Genomic DNA, 15,903 nt, shown 5'->3' on the forward strand with positions numbered 1-15,903 from the left:
TAAAATTATTTTGGCCCTTTGAAGGCAACTGCAGGCCGATGTGGCACCCAGTGAAAATGAGTTTGACACCCCTGCTCTAGAGAGCTTAAAAAATAATCAAGGCAAAGGGGTAAGGTTATTCAAGCATACACATTTGTCAATGCTCATGGAACTGTTCACTTAAAATGGGTACATTTTGTTGTATATGTTATACTTTAAAATATAATTTCTTAAAGAGATTTTATTTTCAGAGAGAGAGGAGGGGAGGGAGAAAGAGAGGGAGAGAAACATCGATGTGAGAGAGAAACATTGATCGGTTGCTTCCCGCACACCCCCAACCAGGACCTGGCCTGCAACCCAGGCATGTGCCCTGACTGGGAATCCAAATGGCAGCTTTTTGGCTTGTGGAACAACCCCCAACCCACTGAGCCACACCAGTCAGGACAAAAATATAGTTAATTTTAAAACATAGTGGAGCAGAAACCTCAATGGTAACCAGTGCCAAGGTAGGAAAACCTAAACTGCAATTGACAAATTGCTGGAGGCTCTGCATAGACAAGTCTGAGAGTTAAAAACTTCAGGGGGCAGATCTAATGCACAGCATAGTGATTATGGTCGACAATACTGTATTATGAACTTAAGAGTTGCTAAAAGGCTTGTGCTTCATTGTTCCTACTACAAAAAAGAAAGAGTAATTATGTGACGTGATAGAGGTGTTAACTGACACTTTGGTGGTAATCACATTGCAGTATATACATGTATCAAATCAACACATTGTATACTTTAAAGTTACACAGTGTTATATGTCAAGTATATCTCAATAAAACAAAACCAAACCACAGAAACTTCAAGGGAACCCAGTCATGTGGCCCTCATACTTTTGCGAGTTTTACCTCCAGGTCCTCCCAGTAAATACTGGATGAAAATCCCTCTGTGCTTCCAACAGGGGGAAGGGAAAGGAACTATCTGAAATATGCCAGAGCACTCTGTTCTTCTTCAGAAGGCCTGCCCTAAGGAGAAACTATTTGATCAGAGCCTAACCTACCTAGGGGAAGGGAGATACCCACTCCAGCCCATGCTAGCCATACTGTTACACCTAAAGTGGGTGTGGTAACTGAGAAGCACTGGTGAAGTTCAGTCCAGGGGCATAGGCTCACCCAAAGATTGAGACCTAATCATAGCCCTATAGAACACTTGCCTGTCCCCCCACAACCCTTAATGACACATCACTGAAGGCCTATTCACTGCAGTTCCTTTTACTCAGTGTATCATGTCTACAAGGCATTTAAAAGGCAAAAACAGTTTGAAGAGACTAAACAAGCAGCAGGACCAGAGTCAGATATGGTGGAAATGTTGGAATTATCAGACCAGGAATTTAAAATCTATGATTAATGTGCTAAGGGCTTTAATGGGAAAGTAGACAACATGCAAAAACAGATGGATAATGTTATCAGACAGAAGAAAATTTTAAGAAAGAATAATAAAGAAGTTATATAGCTCAAAATACCATAACAGAAATGAATTATGCCCTTAAATGGGTTCATTAGTATACTGGACATGGCCAAAGAAAGAATCTCTGAACCTGAGGATATGACAATAGACTTTCAAAATGAAAAGCAAAGGAAAAAAAGACTGAAAAAAAAATAGAACAGACTATCCAAGGGCTGTGTGACAACTACCAAGAATATAGCATATGCATAGTGGGAATACTAGAAAAGAAGAAAGAGAATGGAACAGAAGACATAGTTGAAGCAATAATGATTGAGAATTTCCCCAAATTAATGTCAGATGTCAAATTACAGATCCAAGAAGGTGAGAGAACACCAAGCAGGATAAATGTCCCCCTGAACCCCCAGCCATTCAAATTTCAGAAAGTCAAAGATTAAAAATAACCCAGAAGTAAGCCAGAGGTGGGAGGGGTGGGGCACAACTCACCTATACAGGAGCAAAGATAAGAGATACATCTGACATCTCAGAAAACATGCAAGGAAGAAGGTAGTGGAGTGAAATATTCAAAATATCAAGAAAAAAAAAAAGCCACCAACTTAATGAAATTATCTTTCGAAAGTGAAGGAGAAATACTTCCTCAGACAAACAAAAATTGAGGGAATTTATTGCCAATAGACCTGCCTTACAAGAAAAGTTAAAAGAACTTCTTCAGAGAGAAAGAAAATGATACAGGTCAGAAACTCAGATCTGTATAAAGAAAGGAAGAGCATTGGGGAATAAATACATTAAAGTAAAATAAAAACTTTTATTTTTCTTATTCTTAATCTAACAGATAACAGGTATTCAAAATAATAACTATATTCAATTATGTATGCTTATATATAAGTGTACATATGTTTAAATATCAATGATCTAAATACACCAATTAGAAGACATTGTCAGCCCTGGCTGGTGTGGCCTAGTCAGTTGGAACGTTGATCCTGTAAGCCAGAGGTCGTGGGGTTCATTTCCCAGTCAGGGCACATACCTAGGTTGCTGGATGAGTCCCGATTGGGGGCACATACAAGAGGCAACCCACTGATGTTTCTCAACCATCAATGTTTCTCTCCCTCTCTCTCCTCCATTCCACCCCACCCCTCAAAAAAAATCAATAAGCATGTCCTGGAATGAAGATAAAAATAAATAAATAAATAAATAAACAGACATTGTCACATGGACCACAACTATATGTTGTCTACAGGAAACACACACACACACACACACATATACATACATACAACACAGACATATGTATATGAATAAGAATGGAGAAAGATAAACCATGTTAACATTAACCAAAAGAAAGTGGCCCTGACTCCTGGCCAAGATGGAGGCGTAGGTAGATACGCTTTGCTTCCTCGCACAACCAAATGAAGTACAGCAACAAATTTCAAAACAAAAAACAACCAGAACTGCCAGAAAATGGAACTGTATGGAAGTCTGACGACCAAGGAGTTAAAGAAACATTCATTCAGACTGGTAGGAAGGGCAGAGATGGGCAGCCAAGGCAGATAGGATGTGTGGCAAGGCAGTGGCTGATGGGGCGGGTGGCCCCACATTTGCATGCAGATAAACCAGGAGAAACAACTGGGGAGTGAGACAGACCATGAAACCCAGGGTTCTAGCATGGAGGAATAAAGCCTCAAAACCTCTGACTGTAAAAGTCTGTGGGGGGTGCTGTGGCAGGAGAAACTGCCAGCCTCACAGGAGAGTTCATTGGAGAGACCCATGGGATCTTAGGACATACACAAGCCTACACACCCAGGAATCACCCAGAAGGGACCAATTTGCTTGTGGGTAGCATGGGAAGTGACTGAAAGCCAATAGAAAGCTGAGCAAGTGATATTGTTCCCTCTCAGACCCCTTCCCCCCATACTGTGCCACAATGCAGCCAAGTGGGTTGCACTGCCCTGGCAAATACCTAAGGTTCCACCGCTCACAACATAGTAGGTGCATGGAGACAAAAAAAAAAAATATATGGTCCAAATGAGAGAGCATATCAGAATTCCAGAAAAGGAACTAAGTGACAAGAAGATAGACAACCTATGAGATGCAGAGTTCAAAACACTGGGATCAGGATGCTCACAGAAATGACTGAGTCTGGTCACAAAATAGAGGAAGAAGTGAAGGCTATGCAAAGTGAAATAAAGGAAAATATACAGGGAACCAACAGTGAAGGGAAGGAAATCGGGACTCAAATTAATGATTTGGAATAAAAGGAAGAAACAAACATCCAACTGGAACAGAATGAAGAAGTAGGAATTCAAAAAAGTGAGGAGAGGCTTAGGAACCTCTGGGACAACCTTAAATGTTTCAACACCCAAATCATAGGGGTGCCAGAAGGAGAAGAGGAAGAGCAAGAAATTGAAAATGTATTTGAGCAAATAATAAAGGAGAACTTTCCCAATCTGGCGAAGGAAATAGACTTCCAGGAAGTCCAGGAAGCTCAGAGAGTTCCAAAGAATGGGACCCAAGGAGAAACACACCAAGGCACATCATCATTAAATTACCCAAGATTAAAAGTAAGGAGAGAATCTTAGAAGCAACAAGAGAAAAGGACACGGTTACCTACAAAGGAATTCCCATAAGACTATAAGCTGATTTCTCAAAAGAAACCTTGCAGGCAAGAAGGGGCTGGAAAGAAGTATTTGAAGTCATGAAAGGCAAGGACCCTACATCCAAGATTTCTCTATCCAGCAAAGCCATCATTTAGAATGGAAGGGCAGATCAAGTGCTTCACAGATAAGGTCAAGTTCAAGGAGTTCATTATCACCAAGCCCTTATATGAAATGTTAAAGGCCCTTGTCTAAGATAAAGAAGAAGATAAAAACTATGAACAGTAAAATGACAACAAACTCACAACTATCAACAACCAAACCTAAAAACAAACACTAAAATTAAACAAAACTAAACAAACACTAAAACTAAAACAAAACTAAAACAACTAGAAAAGGAACAGAATCACAGAAATGGAGATCACATGGAGGGTTATCAGTGAGGAGGGTGAGGGGGAAGAATGGGGTGAAAGGTACAGGGGATAAGAAACATAATTGGTAGGCATAAAATACACAGGGGGAGGTCAAGAATAGTATAAGAAATGGAGCAGCCAAAGAACTTATATATACAATCCATGGACATGATCTAAGGGGCGGAAGGTAATGCTGGCAGGAGATGGGTGCAGAGTGGAGGGGGAGAACAGGGAGAAAAAAAAGGGAGAACTGTAATATAGCATGATAAATAAAATATACTTAAAAATTAATCACACAGACCTTTGATAAAAAAGAAGATAAACTCAGCAAAGTAGGAATAGAGGTGAACTTACTGAACTTGATAAAGAACATCTAACATCAAAACACCTACAGCTCACATTGTACTTAATGGTGAGAAGCTCAAAGTTTTCTTGCCAGCTTCAGAACAAGACAAGGATGTCCCCCCTCACCATTGCTTTTCAATATTGTACCAGAAGTCCTAGTTAATGCAATAAAACAAGAAAGTAAAATAAACGATATACACATTGGGAAGGAAGAAACAAAACTGTCTTTCTTCAGAGATGACAAGATCATCTCTGTAGAAAATCTGAAAGAACAATTAAAACTGTTGGGGTGTGTATGCGTTGGGGGGGGCCTTCTTATTGGTGGTGGTGACTTTCTCCTCTCCTCCACCTTTTTCCGTTCCCTGCCAGGTGCAGTGGCTTCTTCCATGTCCGTAGGAAATGAGAGGTAGAGAGCAATGAAGAACAACTGAGGTTTCAATCTGCAGCTGAATACATTGCTCATCATAATACATTGGAACAAAAATATAGTGACCACATCTGGAAGACAGTTTTCAGTTTGAGGAATTCGGTCCCATCACTCCAAGGAGGGGAGGCATCTTGGGCTCAAGTCTCAGACAAAGCCACAAAGTATATCTAGTATATGTGAAGGAAAAACCACACACTCCAGCAAGATATTGATGGCTTCAAGTGGCAGAATGCTCTTCTGGAGCAGCAAGTCCATGCACTGGAGAAGGTGAAGTTGGAATGCCCAACTGCAGACCAAATACCCTTCCTGCAACAACAGGCTCTACACCAACACCAGGTGAAGCACCATCTCTGCCTTTGATGGGGGTTTGAACTCCAGCTTCGAGTCATGCCAGAAGAGCCCCAAAGCAGGAAGAAACAACAGATGGAGGCCAGCTAAGTCCACCAGGGCAGGCCAGCAATAAAAACTGTCTCCACCCTTGTCTCATCCTCCTTTCAGTTCATCCTTAGTTCCCCCAGAACCATTTAAGTGACTTTTTTTTAAATTTAATTTAATTTTTACATAGAAGTTCTTGGACAATAGCTCTTGTTCTTCTTCCCCATTTCTGCTATTTTTTAAAAAACATTTCCCTTCAGGAATTCCCTGTCCTCACTGGGGAATTTTTAAACCAAACACCCCAACTTGGCAACTTTTCCTGTGGAGGACACATGGCTGGCTGGACCTCTGTGCACATGATGTTCTGACCACCCACCAGCTCCTCCAGCCCTGCTGGGCACAGGCCCGGAGGATTCCTGCCCCTCCTAGACCTCTCCTCATCTCTGATAGACTTTGTGAATCTGTAGACTGCTCCACTTTAAGAAGATACCTGGTTTAAGAAGTAATCAGAATTATCCCCTCTTCTTTTTAAGGATTTTTTTTCCTAAAAAGCTATTTATTACTTCTATTGAAAAACCAGATCCTTGAAGAAGTTTGTGTTATGAAAGGAAGTGGAGACAGATTTGTAGCATGTAGTCTTTGGCCTGTTTTCAATCCTGTTTCTCTCAACCAGGCGTAGGGAGGGCCATGTGACACTCCTGTGGTACGTGTGTGGGATGTCAGCATTGAGGTGCTAGTCTCCAGACGGTGACAGGAGGAGGGACAACGTGGGAGGATTGGGTGGGGTAGAGCTTTTGTATTGAGGTCCAGTGATGATGTTTTGATATTTATTTCCTGCTACTGAAATTGGAATCTGAGTGAATTGTCCCTATTTCTGATGATGTTGGTATTGCAAAGCAGTGGGTTCATAAGTAATGATCAAGTCTTTCTTTCCATGTGTATTCCTAAGAAATACAGCAAACTGATTTTGTACATACATAGCAAAAGCAACTTACCTGGTATGAAACCCATATCCCAGTGTGGCCCCTTTCCACCTTCACCCCACTCCCTTTCCAAGTGTTCTGGAACGCATCTCCATTGTGTGATCCAACCCTGGTACTGGCTGCAGTCAGCAAATCCCAGTGAAGGGTTTTGTGTGTTAAGGCCTCATTTCTTTGTCTTTTAACTACTCTGTTCCCAGTGTTTGCTGATTTCTAGTGAATACTCTGTTATCTCAGTCTGCTTTTGATTCCATTCCGTGGAAATAAAAAGTATGTTGTACATACTACCGAAGAATTGTCTTGCAAGTTAAGGCTTCCTCCTTTACTGTAAGTCTAAAAATAAAATCTTATTTTATTCTTGAAAGAAAAAACAGCCTGTTGGGACTAATAAGCAATTACAGCAAGGTTGCAAGATACAAGATAAACATAAAAAAATCAATCTCTTTTTTATATATCAGCAATGAACAAGTGGAATTTGAAATTAAAAATATTACTATTTACATTAAAACTGTCCAAAATGAAGTAGATAGCTAACAAAACATGCACAAGGAAGACAACTACAAAACTCCAATAAACAAATTCAAAGAACTAAATAAATGGAGAGATAGTCCATGTTCATGGATAGGGAGACTCAATATTGTCAAGATGTCAGTTCTTCCCCTCTTAATCTATAGGGTCAATACAATCTGAATCAAAACCCTAGCACATTGCCCTGGCTAGTGTGGCTCGAGTTCATTGGAGTGTTGTCCTGAACACCGAGAGGTAGCAGGTTCAATCTCTGACTTGTGTGTATATGGAGGCAACCAATTCATGTTTCTCACATCAATGTTTCTCTCTCAATCTCTTTCTCTCCCTCTCTCTCTGTCAAAAAGCAATGAAAAAATGTCCTCACGTGAGGATAAAATAAATAAAAATAAAAACAAACAGATAACCAACCACCCTATAAGTTATCTTATGGATATTGGCAAACTGATTCTAAAGTTTATATGGAAAGGCAAAAGACCCATTATATCTAACTCAATATTAAAGAAGAACAAAGTCAAAGGATTGACACTACCTGACACTTCTCACTACAGTGGTGTCAAGACAATGTGGTATTGACGAAATAAACAAAAAACCTAAAACCTTAAACAAATCAGTCAATGGAACACAACAGAGAGCCCAGAAACAGGCCCACACAAATATAGTGAACTGATCTTTCACAAAGGAGCAAAGATGAGTCTTTTAAATAAATGGTGCTGGAATAACTACATGCAAAAAAAAAAAAAAAAAGTAAAGAAATGAAAAAGAAGAATCCAGACTAGACCATTCACCCTTCACAAAAAACAGTTCAAAATAGATCACAGATCCAAATGTAAGTGAAAAACTACAAAATTCCTGGAAGATAACATAGGAGAAAACCTAATTGACTTTAGGGCAATAACTTTATTTTTATTTTTTTAAGTATATTTTATTGATTATGCTATTACAGTTTTCCCAGTCCCCCCCCCCCCGCTTTATTCCCCATCCACCCTGCACTCCCTAACTCTCCAGCTCCCCTGCCTTAGTTCATGTTCATGGGTTGTACATATAAGTTCTTTGAGTTCTCTGTTTCCTATACCATTTTTGACCTTTCCCCATCTATTTAATGCCTACCAATTATGCTTCTTCTTCCCCGTACCTTTCCCCCCACAATCCTCCCTTTCCCCTCTCCACTGAAAACCATCCATGTGATGTCCATTTCTCTTGATTCTGTTCCTATTCTAGTTGTTTTCTTAGTTTTTGTTTTCGTTGTTTTTCTTTTCTTTTTTTAGGTTCATTTATTGACAGTTATGAGTTTGTTGTCATTTTACTGTTCATAGTTTTTATCTTCTTTTTCTTAGATAAGTCCCTTTAACATTTCATAAGGGCTTGGTGATGATGAACTTCTTTAACGTGACCTTATCTGGGAAGCACTTGATCTGCCCTTCCATCTAATGAAAGCTTTTCTGGATAGAGCAATCTTGGATGTAGGTCTTTGCCTTTCATGACTTTGAATACTTCTTTCCAGCCCCTTCTTGCCTGCAAGGTTTCTTTTGAGAAATCAGCTGACAGTCTTAGGGGCACTCCTTTGTAGGTAACTCTTTCCTTTCCTCTTGCTGCTTTTAAGATTCTTATCTTTAATCTTGGGTAACTTAAAGATGATGTGCCTTAGTGTGTTCCCCCTTGGGTCCAACTTCTTTGGGACTCTCTGGGCTTCCTGGACTTCCTGGAAGTCTATTTCCTTTGCCAGATTGGAGAAGTTCTCCTTAATTATTTGTTCAAATAAGTTTTCAATTTCTTGCTGTTATTCTTCTCCTCCTGGTACCCCTATAATTCAGATATTGGAACGTTTCAAGTTGTCAAAGAGGTTCAAAAGTCTCTCTTCATTTTTTTGAATTCTTGTTTCTTCATTTCTGTTCCAGTTGGATGTTTATTACTTCCTTTTGTTCCAAATCATTGATTTGAGTCCTGGTTTCCTTCCTCTCATTGTTGGTTTCCTAAATATTTTGCTTTATTTCATTTTGGGTATCTTTCATTTGTTCTTTCATTTTTTGACCAAGCTCAAACAGTTCCGTGAGCATTTTGATTACCAGAGCTTTAAATTCTCCATCAGATAGGTTGGCTATCTCATTGTTTAGCTGTCTTTCTGAAGTTTTGCACTGTTCCTTCATTTTGGCCATATTTCTTTTTGGGGGGCCCCTTAAAGTTTTAAGTTGTAAGGGGGTGGGTCCTTAAGTATTCAACCCTCCTTGTTGATCTGCGGCGCTGCCTGTGGGGGAAGGGCCAGAGAGGGAACAATGCAGCTCGCCTGCTCCACTCTAGCCCACTTTTCAACGAACTGTATGAGACTGGGAGTTTCTCCCGCCTTGGCAACTGCCATAGTCCACAGTCCATTCTGAGTCTCAGTTTACCCTTAAGTCAGCCCTGCCCACACAACCCACTGCCTCGCCACAGCCAGCCCAGCTGGCATGGTGGCTGCCTTGCCATGGTTTCTCAGCCAGCCCTGTCCACGTGGTCTGCCACCTTACTGGTCTGGTTGTTCTGTTTGACTCTTTCTTTAATTCTATGATTGTCAGGGTTCCATGCACTTTGATTTTCTGGCACTTCTGTTTGTTTATTGATTTTAGATTTGTTGTTATCTTTTTGGTTGTGCGAGGAAGTGAAGGGTTTCTACCTATGCTTCCATCTTGGCCAGAACTCTAAAAGAAGACATAATAACTTTTTAGATAGAACACCAAAGGTACAATCCATGAAAAAAAAATTGATAAGCAGGACTTCATTACAATTAAAAACTTATGCTCTGCAAAAACCAGAGTCAAGAGACTAGAAAGACAAGCCACAGTCTGGGATTAAATATTTGCAAAAGACACATATGATATTGGACTCTTATCCAGAGTGTACAACGAAATCTTAAAATCAATTCTAAGGTAAAGAACAGCCAAATTAAAAAACGGACAAAAAGACCTGGATAGCTGAGCAAAGAAGACATACAGGAGACAACTAAGCATATGAAAAAATATGTTCAGTATCATAGAATATTGGAATTATAAGTTAAAACAACAGTGAGATATCACTACACACCTGTAAGATTAACCAAAATCCGAAACATTGACAATACCAAATGCTGGTCAGAATGTGGAACGTCAGAAACTCATTCATTGCTGTTGAAAATGCAAAGTGGTACATTTACTTTGGAAGACAGTGGACATTTTCTTACAAAACTAAACCTAACTCTTACCATATGATGCAGCAATCATGCTTCATATTGCTTGGTATTCACCCAAAGGAGTTGAAAACTTATGTCCATAAAAAAACCTGCACACAGATGTTTAAAATAGCAGCTTTATTCATAATTACCAAGACTTGGAAGCCACCAAGAAAGATGTCCTTCAGCAAATGAATGGTTCAATAAACTGGTGTACCCAGACAGTGTACTAAAAAGAAATGAGCTATGGAAAGACATGGAAGAAGTTAAAGCATATTACTAAGTGGAAAGCCAATCTGAAAAGGTCACATGATGATGATTATAACTATTTTCTATCTAGAAAAGGCAAAACTATGGAGACAATAGAAAAAAAAGCCATGATTACTAGGGTGTAGAAGGAAAGGAGGCATGAATAGGTAGAGTGCAGAGAATTTTTAGAGCAGTGAAACTATTCTGTATGACACTATAGTAATGAATGCATGTCATTATACATTTGTCCAAACCCATAGTATGTGGAACACCAAGAGTGACATTAGTAACCTTGTGTAAACTATGAGTTTTGGGTGACAATGATGTGTCAGTGTAGGTGCATCAGTTGTAAAAAATGGACCATTTTGGTGAGGGGTGTTGATGAGGATGTCATGGGTATTTTGGGACTGGGGGATACAGGACCTTTGTATTTTCCACTCAATTTTGCTGGAGCCTAAAACTGCTCTTATGATAAAATTTATCAATTAAAAAAATGTGGTAAGGGTCTGTTTGGCCTGTGCCTCTGGGTCCAGAATTATAAAGAAACACAAAAAATGGATGCTCACCCCCACCCCCATACTTTGATTTAATTGGTTTTGGGCAGGACCTGGGCATTGGCATTTTCCAGAAGTTTTCTGGATCTTATCTGCAGCCAGGGTTTTAACCCACAGGCTAAAAGTTGTTTTCTTTTTCCCTTAGATCTTCATCTGAGGATACATTTATTGATTTGAGAGAGAAAGGAAAGAAGAGAGGGGAAGGGGGAGAGAGAGACATTTGTTGCCTATGTGCCCTAACCAGAAATTGAACCCGCAATATTTTGGTGTATGGGACACTGCTCCAAGCAATTGAGGCACACAGGCTAGGTCACAGGTTAAAAGTTTTGGAGCAGAAGGAATGGCAAAGATAATCTGTTTAAGCCTTCTCATTTTACAAATATGTAAACAGAACTGGAAATGGAGCCTCTTATTGGCCAGATTTCATGGGCGTTTTTCATGGTCATTATCCTCAGCCCCTTATATTCTCCTATAAGCCTGTTAGGCTGCACCATTCCCACATTTTCAGACTCTTAGACTAACCTCATCTAAATCCCATTTTCTAAATACAGAAGCTCCTCAATTTACAACGGGGTTACATCACAATAAACCCATTGTAAGTTCAAAATATTGTAAGTTGAGAATGGCTGACTGGGAGCTGCAGCTCATTGCCACTGCCCAGCATGACAGTACCCTACAACATATCACTAGCCTGGGAAAAGGTTGAATTCGAAGTACAGTTCCTACTGAACGCCTCTCATTTTCACATCATCATAAAGTTGAAAATTGAAAGTTGAACCATCGTAAGTCTGTATAGAAGCTCTTTCTGGAAAAAAACAACAGACAAGTTTAAGTGGCAGAGAATTCAGTCCCATCATGATTGCAGGATTCAGGGCACCTTTTTCTAATGTATATATATTTTACATCCTAATTGTGTCCACAGGTGTTTCACAAAGCCTGTGTATGGGTTTGTATCTTTTTTTTTCTCAATAAATTTCTACCTGTCATAATACCTGTTTGTCTCTGAGATTCCTGCATATGTTGTGGTGTTTTTTCTTAATTGAGGAATAATTTACATACAGTAACATGCATGGATCTTAATTACACACATAGTTCAGCATATACATCCATGCTACCATTACCCGAATCAACCCATAAAACGTTTCAGCCTCCCAGAGTATTCCCTAGAGCCAGTTTTCAGTCCATTCCTCCCTGGGGCAACTGCTGTTGGGGTGGGTTTCTCTAACAGATTAGCTTTGCCTGCTCTTGAACTTCATATATGAATGGAGTCTTACTGTATGTATATATTCTTTTTGTATGGTACTTTCACTAGAAATTATTTTGAGTTTGTCCATCTTGTTGCTTATGTTGGCACTTTTTTTTTTAATTGGTAAGTAGTATTCCATATTTTGGCTAAACCACTATTTATCCATTCTCTCTTCATGGAAATTTGAGTGCTTTCCGGTTTGGGCTATAATAAATAAAACCACCATAAACTTTGTTGTACAAGACTTTGTGTAGACATATGCTTTTATTTCTCTTTTGTCTTAAGAATAGAATTGCTGGGTCATAGGGTAGGTGTATGTGTAATTTCTGTAAGAAACTGCCAAACTGATTTTCATAGTATTTGTATCATTTTATACCCTCACTTGCAATATAAAACCATTACAGTTGATCCACATCCTTGGCAACATTTGGCATTATCAGCCTTTTTAATTTTAGCTATTCAAATGGGTATGAAATGGTATGTCATTATGGTTTTACTTTGCATTTCCTAGAAAACCAATGAGGTTGAAGACCTTGCCATTTGCTTGTTGACCATTATTTAAATCTTTCATGAAGTATTTAAATCTTTAGCTCATTTTTATTGGATTATCTTTTTGATTTGTAGTTTTTAAAAAATATTTTTTATTGATTATGCTATTACAGTTGTCCCATTTCCCCCCCTTCACTCCACTCCATCCTGCACCTCCCCATCCACATTCCTCCCCCTTTTAGTTCATGTCCATGGGTCGGACATGTAAGTTCTTTGGCTTCTACATTTCCTATACTATTCTTAACCTCCCCCGTCTATTTTCTACCTACCATTTATGCTACTTATTCCCTGTACCTTTTCCCCCTGTCTCCCCCTCTCACTCCCCTACTGATAACCCTCCATATGATCTCCATTTCTGTGGTTCTGTTCCTCTTCTAGTTGTTTGCTTAGTTTGCTTTTGTTTTACATTTGGTTGTTAATAACTCTGAGTTTGTTGTCATTTTACTGTTCATATTTTTGATCTTCCTTTTCTTAGATAAGTCCCTTTAACATTTCATATAATGAGCACTTGGTGATGATGAACTCCTTGAACTTGACCTTATCTGGGAGGCACTTTATCTGCCCCTCCATTCTAAATGATAGCTTTGCTAGACAGAGTAATCTTGGATGTAGGTCCTTGCCTTTCATGACTTCAAATACTTCTTTCCAGCCCCTTCTTGCCTGCAAGATTTCTTTTGAGAAATCAGCTTATAGTCTTATGGACACTCCTTTGTAGGTAACTGTCTTCTTTTCTCTTGCTGCTTTTAAGATTCTCTTCTTATCTTTAATCTTGGGTAATGTAATTAAGGTGGGTCTTGGTGTGTTTCTCCCTGGCTCCAGTTCTTTGGGACTCTCTGAGCTTCCTGGAAGTCTATTTCCTTCACCAGATTGGGGAAGTTCTCCTTCATTATTGTTTCAAATAAGTTTTCAATTTCTTGCTCTTCCTCTTCTCCTTCTGGTACCGCTATAATTCGGATGTTGGAACATTTAAAGATGTCTTGGAGGTTCCTAAGCCTCTCCCCATTTTTTTAAAATTCTTGTTTCTTCACTCTGTTCTGGTTGAATGTTTCTTTCTTCCTTCTGGTCCACCCTGTTGATTTGCAACCCAGTTTTCTTCCTGTCACTGTTGGTTCCCTGTACATTTTTCTTTATTTCTCTTAGCATAACCTTCATTTTTTCATCTAATTTGTGACCATATTCAAACAATTCTGTGAGAATCCTGATTACCAGCATTTAGAACTGTGCATCTGATAGGTTGGGTATCTCTTTGTCGCTCAGTTGTATTTTTTCTGGAGCTTTGATCTGTTCTTTCATTTGGGCCTCTCTCTCTCTCTCTCTTTTTTTTTTTTTTGGTTTCAGCACGCGTGTTATGTCACAAAGGGCAGAGCCTTAGGTGTTCACCAGGGTGGGGCAACCCATGTAGCTGCATTGTGACACTGTATGTAGGGGAGTGGTCAGAAAGGGAACAATGCCACTTGCTCCACTCTCTGCTGGTTTTCAGTCACTTCCCCTGCTACCCACAAGCAAATTGGGCCCTTCTGGTGCTGATTCCCAGGTGCGTGGGCTGGTGTACATTCTAGGACCCTGTGGGTCTCTCCAACAAACTTTCCTGTGAGGCTCCTGTGAGGCAAACTTTCCTGAGTTTCTCCCACTGCCCACCTGTGTCTTCAATCAGAGGTTTGAGGCTTTATTTCCCTGTTCTACAACTCTGGGTTGCATGGTCGGTCTCGCTCCCAACTTGTTCCTCCCGGTTTATCTGCACATGAATATGGGACCACCCAGTCTGCAATCTGCTGCCTCGCCGGGTTCTTCAGCCACCGCCTTGCTGGGAGTCCTCTCCACCTGGCTGCCCATCTCTGCCCCTCCCACCAGTCTGGATGAATGTTTCTTCTTTAACTCCTTGGTTATCAGACTTCCATGTCGTTTGATTTTCTGTCAGTTCTGGGGTTGATTTTTGTTTTTAAATTTGTCGTTGTCCTTCTTTTGGTTGTGCGAGGAGGCACAGTGTGTCTACTTACGCCTCCATCTTGCCTGGAAGTCTCTCATTTCCCATATTGCAGGAACCATTATTCTCAGGCAGAGCACTCCTCTCTTGATTTGTAGTTGTTTTTTTTTTTTTTTTTTTAAGATTTTATTTTTAGAAAGAGGAGAAGAGAGGGAGAAAGAGGAAAAGAAACATCAACGTGTGGTTGCCTCTCATGTGCTCCCCACTGGAGACCAGGGCCCAGGCATGTGCCCTGACTGGGAATCAAACTGGTGACCCTTTGGTTCACAGGCTGGCACTCAATCCACTGAGCCACTCCAGCCAGGGCTAATTTGTAGTTCTTTTTAATGTTCTGGATATTAGTTCTTTGTCAGATAAATTTTATACATTTTTCCCACTTGCAAGGCTTTTTATTTTCTTTGTTTTTTCATGAGAAGTTTATAGTTTTGATGAGGTCCAATTAATTCCTTTTGTTCTTTATCACTAATCCTTTTATATGATAATTAATTTCTTTAAAATGTTATTTATTGATTAGAGAGAGAGAGAGTGAGACAGAGATATCTCGATTTTTTTTCACTTATTTATGTGTTTCGTTGTTGATTTTTGTTTGTGTCCTGACTGGGGAGTGAGCCCTGCAACCTTGGTGTATCGTGACAATGCTCTAATCAACTGAGCTACCTGGCCAAGGTTGTCTAATTAATTTTTATATTCTAATAAATCTTTGCCTCTCCTAAGATTATAAAGATATTGTCTTATAGAAGTATTTTCTTCTAGAAAATTTATAGTTTTGTCTTTTGAGTTTAGGCCTGTGATCCACTTTGAATTAATTTTGGGGTACAGTATGAGATGTGGATTATGGTTAATTTTTTTCCATACAGGTATCTATATGTTCCAACTTTGTCAGAAAGATTTTCCTATGTTCCTTTTCCTATTGAACTTTATTGAAATCCTTAATGAAAATCAATTGTGTCCCTGACCAGCATGGCTCAGTTGGTTGGGCGTCGTCCCACAAAGCAAAAGGTTTCAGGTTCAATCCCTAGTCAGGGCACATGCCTGGTTTGTGGATTTGGTCCC

General features: G+C 39.7%; 1 protein-coding gene and 1 pseudogene across 1 annotated transcript in view; both read left to right on the forward strand.

Annotated features, from left to right (window-relative positions):
* B4GALNT3 (beta-1,4-N-acetyl-galactosaminyltransferase 3) overlaps positions 1–15,903 on the forward strand; it is a 104,375-nt gene that overhangs the window by 24,139 nt on the left and 64,333 nt on the right. The window lies entirely within an intron of this gene.
* On the forward strand, positions 1,737–12,415 carry LOC112316207 (protein max pseudogene; annotated as a pseudogene).

Source organism: Desmodus rotundus, chromosome 3 (assembly GCF_022682495.2).
Source record: "Desmodus rotundus isolate HL8 chromosome 3, HLdesRot8A.1, whole genome shotgun sequence".
Classification (NCBI taxonomy): domain Eukaryota; kingdom Metazoa; phylum Chordata; class Mammalia; order Chiroptera; family Phyllostomidae; genus Desmodus; species Desmodus rotundus.